At 39.1% G+C, this 14,411-nt stretch overlaps 1 pseudogene; it reads left to right on the top strand.

The window, feature by feature from the left end:
* Nucleotides 1-8,989, top strand: LOC139720240 (large ribosomal subunit protein uL18-like; annotated as a pseudogene).
* The last annotated feature ends 5,422 nt before the right edge of the window (nt 8,990-14,411 follow it).

Consider the following 14,411-nt stretch of genomic DNA (forward strand, 5'->3'; position numbering starts at 1 on the left):
CTTTTCTCTACGGTGTACAGCCCTAAACCGATGCTATCGGAAAAGACCCTGATATCAGGGCAAATTTGCCAGAATGGTAAATCTTTGATAACATAAATTAACTTATGATCCAAATTAATGAGCATATATCCCCTTATAGAAGTATATTTTAAGCACAGATGAGTCGTAAAATGCTATGATTTAGTGGATGTAGTGATGGGTCTCCCCTTCAACTTACACGGGGATACGTGGAAGTGCATTCATAGCGTACTGGGTATACCATGCCCGTATACATGCATATGCGTACGCGTGAATGAACGGTAGTGTGAGGCGTACTGTACAGTACCATGTGCCGTATTTTGTTGGGTCTAGTTAAATGCAAATTGCTATTTAGATACGCTATGCATCTGACGGGTTAGAGCAGAGCCTACTTCAGATAGCAATATCGCTATTTCTGTATAACCGAGATCAGTACCCACAGTAGTAGTGCAGTGTTAATTTACAGATAAAATTACAGTCAATGTGTGGACATAGACGGTCTATACGACATGTCATGTGTGATTTATTATACAAATAATGTTTGATCTGATGGTTAGGCCTACTCTGAGTGCAGTGGACGAAACATCAGTCCGGGAAACCCGCTCATGAGGACTGTTCCCCGTACGAAGACTGCCCCGCCTCATGAGGCCCCCCGGGGAGGTCCTCAAAAGGACCCCAATTCGCTCATTCATCTCACATCTGATGTATAATTTGTCGCAACTTTGTACAGTGATTTTTTGTTTACACAGACATGTCCACTATCCATGATGAAAAGAAGAAAAAAATCCTGTCTGTATTTTTCTGCAAAAATCGAGTTTTAATCAACTGATGCAGAGCGCCAATCAAAACACGGGCGCCAGCACATGCTAGCATGTTCGCACAATGCAAGACTGCCGCACCTAGCGGCCTGATCCGACTTAATATTTTCAGTACTTTTTTCTGCGGCTCCCACCTCTCCGCGCGCGAATGATCCAGATTTTGCCTCAGATCGTAGACCTACATCATGCTTATTAGAATTTTAGGAAGTTGGTTTTGTAAGCACTCGGTAAGATAGAAACAGCACCACTCTGGTACAAATTGAAAGACATGCCATTTGGCTATGAATCTCGTGTTGAATGCAAAACAAGTAGATTAGGAATAGGGTTCTAGGTTTCACCCTTTGGTGAAAATATAAAAAGCAAAAGTTATTTGAAAATAGGTCTGTAGGCTGCAGAGTATTTGGCTACATTGTGGTGATAAACTCAAGGCCAATTTCAAACATTTACTCAAGTACAGTGTTCCAGTAACAGTCTTGACAAAATGTGGAGTAGAGTTTGGCTAGATCAAGATCTACTCGGAACAGGGGAACAGGGGTAGTTCAGATATATTTAACTAAATTCCAGTCATACATTACGATTTGCCGGAAATAAATAGTCCACATCTCTGAATGGCATCCGGACATTGCTGGCTACAGCTTTTGTCATCCAGAGTTGTGTCATTAACATGTGACATGCAAAACTACTGTGTTTTGAACTTAGTCTTTTTTCTACGATTAAATTCTAGTTGTGTGTGTGTTCTTTTTTTTTTTGAAGGCTAGAGATGTGGTTATGTTTTTTGTTTTTTGTTTTTTTTTTCCCCCTTGGTGGAAGACCAAAGCTGACCATACACAAGTAATGTGTTTAACTAAACCATTCATTTGTAGGGGTTCGTTAAAGTTGTGAAGAACAAGGCCTACTTCAAGAGGTACCAAGTGAAATTCCGGCGTAGACGTGAAGGCAGGACTGATTACCAGGCCCGCCGCTACCTGGTTGTCCAAGACAAGAACAAGTACAACACCCCCAAGTATCGCATGATTGTGCGATTCACCAACAAGGACATAACATGTCAGGTAGGCAGTTTAGTGACTATGATGTGCTTGTTCTATGCCGTATTTTCCCACTGTTCGAATATTGAAGAGAATGCATTTTGCGTCTCATTAAATGCATGATATGTTCGATAGGTATTGCTGAAATGGCAACAAGAAGAATTTTTACATGTTCTGTGCTTCCTCCAAGATTGTACATAACCATGGAAAGAAATTCTTTGTGATTTTTGTTTGTTTTTCATATTTTCATGCATTTTTCATGTGAAAACTAAGTACATTTGGCAATTAACCTCACAATGAAACTAGAGAAAATCGTTGATGTAGACAGCATTGCTTCGTTACAACTTCATGATATTATCCAGTGTTTACTCTTGTACATGACAAATTGATAACTTTGAAAGTTGTGAGATGTCAAGAAAACCTGTTGGTTTTCATGTAACCATCTTGAGCAAAGTGCATTGACATTTTCATTGTTAGACTTTTTGTTACTTTTGATTAGCCAATAGTGATACAACCAAACTCTTGTATCCAAACATGTTGCTTTGTGGTGCAAGTGGTAATGTAGAGTAGAAACCCTATGATGATATGCCTTAAAACAGCTGGAATTACCGTATGACACCCACTGATTCCAACTTGGCTTCTGAGGGTGGTTGCACTCTACTTACAAACAGTGCTCTGAGCTCAGACTCGCATTGCACTTCCAGTGCAAGGCAAATATTGACAGGACATGTGTTCAAGTTGTACATATACGTATTCTGATTTATCAAAATTTAGTAGAAAATCTCAGTTATGGAATTGAGTGAATTGTATTATTATATGGCTATCAGTGCGTGAGAATTGGCCTCAAGTTGGTAGCATTTTTGTTGAACTTTTTCTTTTGCAGATAGCGTATGCCAAGATTGAGGGAGACTACATCGTGTGTGCAGCCTACTCGCACGAGCTCCCTCGCTATGGCATCAAGGTCGGGCTGACCAACTACGCTGCAGCGTACTGCACTGGACTTCTCCTTGCCCGCAGGGTGAGTTTGCACTCTTTGATCATGCCTTTGCACAAAGCCTTGTTTGTTTGTTTGTTCATTTTGGGGGGGGTGGGGGTATCATTTTTATGAGTTCTATTTTTTGTGTGGAAATTTTGAATTTGACAGAAGTGAGGTAGCTTGTATTCAATTACCAGAAAAGTGAAACTTTACTATTCTATCTTCTATTCTCATTTACTGTACTATTAAACTGAACCAACTAAAAATTTGTACATGGTAATTTGAAGTTACCTGGAAAGAAGATGTAGAATTACTTTTGTAAAAGGAGAAAAAATATAGAACCACACACAAGTACTCACACATTTGTAGAAGTTTACCCTTGATTTGATATGTATTAGCCAATGATAGAGAAGTGAACATGCTTATCTTGCAAAGTTTCTTTGCAATGCAAAGTAGAGACCCGATGATGATATGCCTTAAAACAGCTGGAATTACCGTATGACACCCACTGATTCCAACTTGGCTTCTGAGGGTGGTGACACTAGATGTGTGAACATATCAGAATTTTGGAAGGTCCATATGTTGAATTTTCCATACACGGCAATGTACTGTTGACAAAAAGAAAAAATAAAGACGGAAAGACCTAATGAGGTTTGATTTGGCTTCCCTCTTTGATCTGCCTTGAACTGGGTCAAAGGTCACCCTGACCAGAAGAACATTTGCAACAGTGCTTATGAAGAAGTAAAAACAAGATACCCTACTGTGATATTATTCCATGGGCCTGTTCGCCACTTGAACTAGAAAGAAACAGAAAAATGTAGTATAATTTTCTCATATTAACCAAAAGTAGTGGGTCCAGACAATATCTTTGAATGAAGGAAGCTGTATTTCTGTCATGCTTCTCAGCATCCACATTTTCTTTCAGTTGGCATGAACTGAAACAAAACCTAAATGAGCCATGAGTCATCAGACTTTTTGCAAAATAAAAATTTGAATGGGCAGTTTTGCTCAAAAGACTTGTAGACTGGCTAAACTTGTAGTAGGTCAATTCAACGGACTAATGTTGACTAATGTTGCATACCCTTTGAATGTGTAATTAGCAACTTCTACACTCCATTTCATTGCAGGTTTTTCTGTGATTAAAATACGAGAAGGCAAGATCAAATGAAAGTGGCTTAGTAGTCAAACCCCCAAATTTCACTGTTAGGAATTGGATACATCTTGAAGAATTCAGTACTAAACACAAATTGTTCAATCAGACAGTTTGATTGATGGTGCCAATGCATGTTTGCTCCTCCTTGCGACAGGTTTTGAAGAAGTTCAGCCTGGATACCATCTACGAGGGTCAGACGGAGCCTGATGGTGATGACTACCTGGTGGAGAGTGAGGAGGGACAGGCCGGAGCCTTCCGTTGCTTCCTGGATGTTGGTCTGGCAAGGACCACCACCGGGGCCAAGGTCTTCGGAGTGCTGAAGGGTGCTGTGGATGGTGGTCTGGAGATCCCACACAGGTACGAGACAAGTAAACAGCATATAGACCTGAAAGTCTCTGGTAGCTTGAATGCCAAAACTTGCTTTGGGTTTCTTTTTTCCTTCTTTTTCCTCTTTTGTTTTTGTTCTCAATTTATGGAGATGATAACAGAACAAAAACAAAAACAACAACAACCACAACAACCAACAACCAACAACCAACAACCAACAACCAACAACCACAAGCGTTGCAAATGGAAATAGTGAGTGACCAAAGAGTAAGACATGTGATTAAAGATCCTAATGGCAGAATTGTTCAAAGAGAGGAATGATATAGAATGCTGCCCTGATGAGGTGATATGAATTAAGCATCAAGTTTATGTCAAGCATCAAAGATCTATGGAAAATGTTTAGGCCTGACAAGCTTTAAACTCTCTGAATTTTAGAAGAATGAGTGAGCCTGTGCACTTTTCAGTTGTAGTCCTGACCCCTGGGTAACCGAGGATGACCGGGACTTATGTGGCTGGGGATTTTAGCATTTTTGCCCCAGATTGGTTGGCAGGGGCGGATCCAGGAATTTTGTAAAGAGGGGGCGCGTTTGCAAAATTAAAAAGGGGGGGGGGTGCATGCACCCCTCCCCCATGCTTTTCTTGTTATTTCTTTTGTTTCAACAAAAAATAAAGGGGGGCGGTGCGCCTGGTGTGGTCTCCCTGGATCCACCACTTGTTGGGAATATACTGGGATTTGTCAGGGGAGATTCACTTATTTTGCCTGTGTTGGTCAGGAATATGCCGGGTTTGTTGGGGGAAATTCATTTCTCTGGCCCGGATGGGTTGGAAATATATCAGGGTTTGAGGACAAACATCAACATTGAGGAATATTTCTGAGTGCCTCATATACCCTCTGGCCTGTCAGGGAATTAGCCAGGGACTTGAGCCAGACTTGTCCCTGATGTGTAACATCATAAAAATGCAACTAGATGCAAGTCCCGGCCATCCCCATGTACCTAGGTGTTGGAACTACAATTGACAAGTGTATTACTCTTCCATAAATTTGAGAGGGCCAGTGTATGTATGTGTGCAAGTGTATGAGTGTGCATGAGAGAGAGAATGTATTTGAATCCTGTAGTAAAATGTGTTGATTTAAGACTTTAAATGTATGATACATTCAAGTACAAGGTATTTCCTGCCTCTTAAAATTAGAAGGAAAAGGCTGTGTGTGAGTGTTTGTGATGCTTTGATCTTACTTGTATCTTTTATCTTTTAGCAACAAGCGCTTCCCTGGCTACGACGCTGAGAGTGCAGAGTTCAGCGCCGAGGTGCACAGGAAGTACATCTTTGGAGGTCACGTGGCGGACTACATGAAGGAGCTGCAGGAGGAAGATGAGGCCTACAAGAGGCAGTTCTCCCAGTTCATCAAGCACAACATCACCCCCGACAACGTGAGATGATTTAACCCTCTGTTTTATGATCCTGAATTCTAAGTTCACAGATAAAAGCAGATAAAAATTGTTTAAAAAAACATGCTACTGCCATGGACCTGTGTATTTATATAGTTTCAATACCGACCACATCTGTGTTAGTCAGATTTTTAGCATGCTTTGTATTGTATTTGATGCCTGCTCAGAATATGTTCCCCTAGTTGATTAGCATCATTCTGCATATGAGATAATTTGTTCTTACATCTGTGAAGCTTTATATCAGAAACTAAGTATGAGACCATGTTTGTTTTTGATGAAAATGAAAATACTGGCATAAATATTTACAAAAACAAAATGTTTGTCATACTTATTTATATCTCTTTGTTTTGGAATTTTTGTGCATTTGGTTTTGAGCAAATATTGTGGTATGTGTTTTACCCCTCCCTTTTCTATATCCATTTGGTCCTTAGTTTGTGGGAATGACATTTTAATAAGTTTTTTCATATTTGTTGGCCAAAAATTGGACCATTTCCTGTAATATATGACAAAGCCAGGACTGGACAAGTACATTAATTTTACCCAGTGGAAATACAGTCAGCTCCGAGTCAGGCCATATTCAACTTCTGCTTGTACCAAGGAGTAACGCACATAGGCTATGAATGCAAATTGGGCTTTTTATTTGCATCGACTTAGCTGATTATTTGACGTATGTGCTGTTGACTTGTGCGGAGTTGACTGTAGTCTGTAATGGATATCCATTGTGTGGATCGTAGGGTAAGGCAGCGCTGCACACTGGCACCAGTCGGACGGTCCCTGACCAGTAAAAATCACTGTCAGACCAGTAACTTTTTCAGTAAAAGATGAACAAAGTGGGCATCTACTGGTTCAACAGATAGGTCAGACCAGTAGAGAAAATGAGTTAGTGTGCAGCCCTAGGTAAGGACTAGTGATGAATGGTAAACCTTTGGAGGACTCTTGGGGCTCGAACCTCTCATCCATAAAAAGTCCTCTCTGATGTTTTGGTGATCTTTGGATGGGAGGCAGATATTGAATGCTCATCTTAGGGCAAGAATACAGTGCACTACAGTTTATGAAATGGAACATGGTATGACGAAACACTCGTAACAACAAAGTAAAAATTCAAGTTTCCACATTAAAATTTATATATCTTTACATACTTACATGTTCAGCTAATACGAAATGTTACAACTGCCAGTCCTGAGGATTTCGTTTTAATGGGAGTCACCTGTGTTCATATTTTATTACCCTTCCACCCTTACACACTAGGTCTCTTCTTGTGTGCTTGTTTGGAACTGACGTGAGAGTTTGAGAAGAAGGAGGAGAAAGAGAAAATACACCCAGTGATGATATGCCAAAAAACAGCTGGAATTACCGTATGATCCTAGTGATTCCTAAATGGCTGCTGAGGTTGTTGAAATTGATATAAGATGCCTTTAGTGATTCAGAAATTATGCACTTATGTGGTAGGAAAGGGATTTTATCTGTGGTTGCCATTTACTTGTGAGGTGCCGACCTCCGATTAAAGTCGTAGGCACTGGCTGTCAAATAGCTGAACTTTTGCACAAATACTGCGAAGTTACCTTAACAAATCCAGTTTCTTCATTGATTATGTAGTATTTTTTGATACACTGTTTGAGGTAGGATTCACACCCTGCTCCATTTCCTGTCCCTTTGTATATCCCAGCTGGAACAGATGTACAAGAACGCCCATGCTGCCATCAGGGGCCGATCCTGTGGCCAAGTCCAAGCCCGAACGCACCGTGACTCCAAAGAGGTAAGTTCATTCCATTCACACTTATTTCTAACCAGAAATGGTGGATCCTTACAAGTGTAGCTAAAAGCCCTCACTTATCACATTTCATTGATAAAATGCACAGAGTCGTGCATTTATGAGTTTGAATGTTTAATTACAAGGTTGCTGGAACTGCCAAATTTACCTTGCCATTACCTTTACCTCCTCATAGACATACTAATAAAGAAAAAGAAAAAAGTACTAAACGAGACCAGCCAAACATGGTAACGGGAAAAATCATGACTGCCGGTTAACCTCTTTAAAATTGATACCCTTGTACCATGTAAGCAAGTTAGTTATAATGAGATTCCCCTGGACTAGAAATCTTGTGAAATCATCACATGACAGTTATTAGATTTAAGGGGGGGGGGGGGGGGGGGGGAGGAGGGTTCAAGATTTTGAACTTTCCAGGAAGCACTTCAGTGCTTTTGACAAGATTCTGTATCTAGTTTACATGAGACTTTACCACTATGATGCCATTCCCAGTCACAGTAGAATTATTGTATGCTGCTATGAAAATATAAATGTAGCATACTTCTAAACTTGAAGAGAGTGGTGGAATCTAAAAGGCCACTGCAGATTTCTCTTTTGATCCTCTGCCCCAAAGGGTGCCAGAGGCCTTTCTAAAATCTTTATTTCTACAATCATTTTTTTTTTTTTTTTGGAGGGGGGGGGGGGGGGGAGAGGAGAGGGGGTGGGAGCAGTTTGTTTGACTTTCTGTTTGTCAGAGATCGCAGTATCACAGTCTCAGAAAGAACAACAACAAACAAACACATGCTCAATAGATAATCTTGGTACGTGGGGTGTAGAATGCTGATTGAATTTTGAGCAGTGTCTCAAGGAAATTGCCCCTCAATGATTGTGTTTCAGTTGCAACTCCAGCTAGATAATCTAATGTTCTGTGGTAACATACTTTGGTAGGAATAGTTGAAATACAGTGCACGCCACTTTTAATGAACAGGGTTTTAAACGAAATTCTCTTTAAAACAAAGTAAAAATTTAGGTTCCAAAATGATCATATATAATCTTTCCATACTTAACTGTTTGGTTGTAATGAAATTTTGATATGTAATGAAAGAAAACCACTGGTCCTGACTACTCTGTTATAACGAGTGTGCACTGTAGGTGAAAAAGTATGTGCATGTAGTGATAGTGGTCAAAGTTCAACATCAGCGGCAATTACTTTTTTCCCATAAAATATCTTATTTGTTGTTGCTTTTTATTTCTTTGTATTTTCATGATTATTAACTACATGGACCATGTTTCTGTATGGCAGGTGGAACCGTGCGAAGCTGACCCTGGCCCAACGCAAAGACCGCGTGAAGCAGAAGAAGGCGTCGTTCCTGAGAGCAAACCAGGTCCAGGATTAAGACAGGAGCTAGTGTACGTACCATCTGTGCCAACTCTCACATACACAAAGACAGACAGACATACACACTACCGTATCAACCACAAAAGCAGATGCAGTGGACTTACCATCCAGTTTTGGAGGCAGATTCAACTTATCTTGACCGGCTGATTTACAACTTTCTCACCCATGTTTGACAGACGTGAACAGGACTCTGGCTTTTTTCTTTGTAATCCAGTGGGGCATTTTCTGAATTTGGAAGTGATGGGCACCGACAATAAATGCAGTCATATAAGATGGAAATGCAAATCATATAGTTTCCTTCTAATTTGTTGGTGTCTGTGTGATGTAGATTTTTTTTTTTTTTCTCCAGTGCTGTACGCTTGAACAAATCCCTTCAAGGAAACTCCATCCTGATAGTATGTTGCTTTGTTTGAAAACAGAAAAGTCGGAAAAGTAGATCAGTGAAAATTTTGGAAAAAAGTTACATACACACAAAAAGTTGAAAACTGATAAATTTATGAACTGGTACAATTTAGAGAGTAAGACAAATTGGCAACTGTCTAGTATGGATGTTGCGCACCTCTCCATTCTATTTGTGCCCAAAAAGTCACAAATTTCCTTTTTTTTTTCATGAGAAAATTTTTCTCCAGATCTGTTAGTGGTGTGAAATATGAGTACATGTAATACATTTTTAGCATGTCAGTGGATAAGTATTTGAGAAAATGAAAATTAATGAAATTTTGTGTACAAGCAAAATAGTTGCTCAACACCTGTGCCATCCAAGTTACCAATTTGTCTTGTTCTTGTAACTTTATCAGTTCATATGTGTGATTTTTCCCCACATTTTCACCAATCTACTTCTCAGATTTTTCTGTTTTTTTTTTTACAAAGCAACATAATATTATCAAGATGGACTTTCAAGATGGCATTCAATTGCTATCAATCAATCAGTCCATCCATCCATCAATCAATTTGTCACATATTCTTCCTAAGTCTTCTTTGTAATGTTTCTCCCAAACTGCAGACCTCAAGACAGGACAAGGCCACAAACTTTGGTCTTTGATTAGCATGTATTTATTATGTACATTAATTAAGCATTGAGAAAATTTTCAACATATTGGACTCGCATAATGGGATGACGGCAAAGGAAATGAGTCGCAAACATTGGTACATTGTATTCACTTCTCAAACAACTCACTCATACCCCTGATTATATTATGATATCCAAATAGTGCACAAATGCCAGCATACATATTGCCTCAAGAAGTACGAAAAGTCAAATTTTGCATCGGCAATCATATGACAAAGTTGACACTCAAGGAAGTACTACAGTGATACATTGTAATGTATAAGCTGTTATTTTCGTGAAGGTTTAATTTTCGTGAATTTCGTGAATCACAGTTGGATCGCGACTTTAACCCTAAAAAGACTGGGCTATTTTGGTGGCTCGAAAGACTGGGGGGGGGGGGGGGCCTAAAGGGCCCCCCCTTAAGATCTCGGCCGTGGATCGCGCGATCGCCGCGGAAATTTGCACAATGGTAGTGTGCGATGTAATCTACAAGTTCGTATATTTAAATTTTCCAAAATAGTCTTCTTTTATTTTATTTTGATTAATTATGCTAATTTATGCGAGAAATCAGACTTTTTTATCTAAATCAGTAAATAAAGCTCCAAAAGTGCTCATTTTTGGTCTAGATATTCTTTGTAGCATTCTTAGCAAATGTACGTGAAAAAAAATTCGATATCAAAATTAATTTCTTATCTATTTTATTGTTTTATGAATTTCTTATGTATTTCATTGTTTTTTCGACCTTTTGTTTTTGTTGTTTTTTTCAGCAAAATTTGTGGCAGACCCTTTTTGAAGCATAATACTACTAAAACAAATTGATTTTAGCCATTGAGAGTAAAAATAAGCATATTTATATGAACCATGTGATAAAACTCAATTTGTATTGACTTTGTACACAAAATCACATTTTTGAGCCATTTTCGGTCTCACGTGCATGTACAAAAAGTTATGTAACTTCAGAACCTACCCCCGGGCGTCACAAATTTGGTGTCAAAATGTGCGGGAAACTCGAAAGAAAAAAGTCATAGAGCATCGCGGCGAGAGCATTGCGTGTTGCTGAGTAATCGCGCGAAATGTTGAGGGGGGGGGGGCCTTTTAGGCCCCCCCCCCCAGTCTTTTTAGGGTTAACACACAGAATATGTTCCCATGCGCTAGGGTAACAATGCATTTTACGATAGCATCGGTGTCAATTCGCGAAAACATTTTGCGAAAATGTCTGTGATCTAACTCATGAAAATATCTGTATGCGAAAATAAGTTTATACAGTAGTCTCCGTGTCAAGCAGTCTATGGCTGTGTTACAAGCTAACAGGGATTGAACCAGGCTGGGGTACCAGGTTATAACGAGGACCTAAAAAAATATGTCATTATCTCATTATGTCGGGTTTCTCATGACGTGAGAGTACAAACACAAAAAAAATAACGAGTTGGGGCTGTAGAATCAATCTGTTATAAGAGAGTGTATATGACCTCTTTGTAATGAGGTTCCACTCTACTGCAATTCAGCTGCATGATCTGTCAGAAGCTTGGGAAACTGCTGTGGTATTCTAAATTTGCTAGGATCAAGATTGCCAGGAGGATTATAAGACTGCCAAGACAATGATGGGAATAAGATAAGTTTTCACTATAAAAAGAATGACTTCTCCCCTACCCCCCCCCCCCTAAAAGAATGAAAACATCACATAAAGCAGCTAGCTGTGTGTTTTGCAAATTCAAACAACTTTTGAATGCCCACCACTCTTGGAACACGACAAAGCATGCAGCCATGCATCTTGCATTACCATATGAAATCCTGTGGTTTTATGCACTAAAAGCTTCTTCGTGTGATGTCTTGAAGCACAGCCAATGGGCATGTCACAGACTATTGATACACTAGGAAGCTAAGTTTTACAGTTGCTGCATTGATGGCCAATAATACATGATAGCATTAAAAAAAAAAAAAATCAAAATGAAATCAAAAAGTGCCATGACCCAAAAGATCACAGATTTTGCAAAACAATTGGCTTTGCTTACTACACACATTCATGTGAAAACAATGTCTTTGGTACCTGTCAGGGCAGGGGCATAAAAATAGCCTTTACAATCACACCGATTCCTGTAGTACAGTGCAATTCCACTTAAAGGAAATGGTTATAAAAAAAAAAAATTCCAATTACAACAAAGTAAATATTCGAGCCCGAAATTTAAGAGCTTTGAAGTTTTATATATTTTATTTGTTCAGTTATAATAAAATTTCAATACAACGAAAGAAAACTGCTAGTTCTGAGGGCTTAGTTGTAACGGGAGTCGACTGTAGCCACTCTACGAAAGTGTACATCAACCACCTTCTGCATACTAATCATGCAAATCGTGTGTGTGTACAGTCAATACATTTTGCAAAGATAGATACAAGTACATAGGACTAGTCTACCTTTGTGTCTCAATGAATATTTGCCCTCATATCCTTCAACCACATTATCGTGCCAAACTATGGAATACATGCATATTATTCCATGCTGGAGACTCGCTCTCTTTCTCTCAAGCCATGTAACATTTACAGGTCACTTAAAAAGAAATACAATCAACCTTGCTTATTAAAGTCGAACTTGCACCAGTAAAAAAATTGGGCAAAACCAAATATTCTATCCAGGATGGATATAAAAATGTTTTAATTCTGTTATGTAAATCCAAACTGGATTTTCTCCAGTCCTTTTGGATTTGACTTCGGTGAGGATGACTGCAATGCATTCTTAAATGTTGCAAGACCTACAACTTTTCAAGGCATGACTTCTTCAAATAAGTAATCTTTGCCATTGGAAACAGATACTAGATGATTTATAAGAGTTTCTTTGACACTCGACTCTTTCACTGCTTTGGTGAGTGAAAGTGTCAGTGTTTACCTACAGTGCAGATGATATATTTTGCAATTGACAACTAAAAACTGCATGGAATGATGAAAGTAAAGCAAAAGAACACTTGTGATGAAAAAAGAAGGTTTGAACTACAGATATCCCTTTCAAACCCTGTAAACAGCTGCGTAACAAAACTAGGCACTCAAAAGTGCCCCAAATGTATAAAAAAACAACAACAAAAGACCAACTGTGACAACAGAAACAGATTACAAACATGAAGATCTGAATACAAAATGGAGCATTTGCAATTGAGGACATCTCTGTGGTGAGAGTATTATGGAAAATACAGTCAACCTTGCCAACATCAACCGAGCACAAGTCAAAAAATTGGTTAAGTCGCAGGAAAATTCTGCCCAGGATGCATATAACCTTATGTTATCCTATTGTCTAAGTTGAAATGAAAGGATTTTCTGCAGTCCCTTAAACCGTAATTTGTAATTGACTTGGGCGAGATCATTCTTCAAACTGATATAAGACATATGACACCAGTGTCATGATTATAATACCAACTTTGTACCCACATTGAAGCTACTAGAGCAGCAGACAAACCTTGAGAAATGTTTTATTCAACCTATCCGAACAAAAATTGAAGAAGAAATGCAATTGGTACTACATTTTAAAACTTCCCTTAAACCATATAAGCATGAAAATTACATAGGATGGACTGTTACCTGCCTAGCCTTACACACAAACTGATTTTCTTGCAAATTTGGTGCACCTCCAGGATTGACATACCATAGTCAAATACTGCTTAAGTCACAAATTTTGTGGTTAGGCTGTAGTTTCCTCGACAGATTATCACAAAATAACAACATGCCGAAATATTGCTTCCTGTTTAAGGCAATATGCAACACAACATGGTCTCTGAGGTGGAAACTTCCCAATTTTACTGCTTGAATATCAATTACAATTATTTATCATTCTGTCACTGTGGTACTCAAACTCAAATTTAACCACTTGCACAGTGAGTGCAGAAACTCGTACAATATCATGCTCACAAAATATTAGTCACAGCATCAGTGAGATTCTCAGTGTTAACATCATGGTAAACAATCACACTCCAGTTCGGTGATTAGACACAACAGGGTACAGGGAAATGTTACACAGCGACTTTGTGAGTAGTCAACCCTGGAATTGAAACCAAATAGGAATGCACCCGTTTCTGGTGAATAAATTTGTCCACAGTGATTGCACATTCTGATTGATCATTTCTGGTATTAACGTCATTCACACGATAGATACCTCTAGCTACAACTTTACTGCTGCTAACCTTACAGGTAAATACAATACTCTGGCAACATTTGGGACGGTAGACATACTGTCCTAGGAACTTGAAAATGCTGAATTATAAACTTTCCCCTACACGTTACACAGGGCTCCACACTAACTTTTATTTTTGGTGGCCCAAAGGCAAACATCCGACCTTTTTGGGTGGCCCGATCAGGCCACCAAATTCTTCATTTCTGACATTTTGGTGGCCCGACGTGCATTTTTGGTGGCCCCGGGCCACCGTTAGTGTCGAGCACTGCGCTACAGCTTTTATGCAATGAAATATAAAATAA

Source organism: Diadema antillarum, unplaced genomic scaffold (genome assembly GCF_040938485.1).
Source record: "Diadema antillarum isolate AM-2024a unplaced genomic scaffold, OU_Dant_1.0 scf00000125, whole genome shotgun sequence".
NCBI lineage: Eukaryota > Metazoa > Echinodermata > Echinoidea > Diadematoida > Diadematidae > Diadema > Diadema antillarum.